Raw genomic sequence first — 742 nt, forward strand, 5'->3', positions numbered from 1 at the left:
GGTTACTTGCCAAAGGGACCTGGATGGGTATGGCATTGAATTCTGGGGCCCATGAGTAAGTCTCAACATCCCATACTCTTGATTAAAATTTTATATGAAGACTATATGACCCAACACCATACTTCATTCTTACAATCACTATTAGCAAGACTTGCCTTATACATGTAGAATTTGTGACAGTCACTCATTATTTGAACCAAATATATTTGAGTAGCCAATTTCCAATCATCCTAGATATCCTTCATTTCTCCCTTCCAATGATGGGATTTAGGTTGACTGCAAGGTAAACTTTTAACCCTAAATGACACAATCAAGATCACTAGCTGATTTTGACTTAATAATGTCTTCAAAAAAATAATTCCTTATACTGTAGCATCCATTTTCATGTATGGGCCATTTTCCACGAATGAGAAATGTTGCACTGAAAAAAAGATTATTTAAAAGGTCTAAGCCCACTAATTAAAACACATTTTGATGAAGTCAATAAATTTGACTTCTAAGGAAATATGTTTTAGCTCAGGCTGTTAAACTGAACTTGACATTCCTCTGTGGTTTTCACTTCATTTCAAGAATCCTCTAACAAGGAAATTAGACTGTGCTCTGGGCACACCCAGGCTCAGATCCTTTTGCCTGGACTGCCTTAAACTTATCTTGCCTTGAATTCCAGGGCCATCTGATCATTTCAGAGGTGTGGTTATTTCCCTCATACTCTTGCCTTCTCTGAAATGAATGAACAGCCTTA

Source organism: Python bivittatus, unplaced genomic scaffold, assembly GCF_059951505.1.
Source record: "Python bivittatus isolate LINGU-HERP-01145 unplaced genomic scaffold, Pbiv_v1 ctg000020_np1212, whole genome shotgun sequence".
In the NCBI taxonomy this organism is placed as follows: domain Eukaryota; kingdom Metazoa; phylum Chordata; class Lepidosauria; order Squamata; family Pythonidae; genus Python; species Python bivittatus.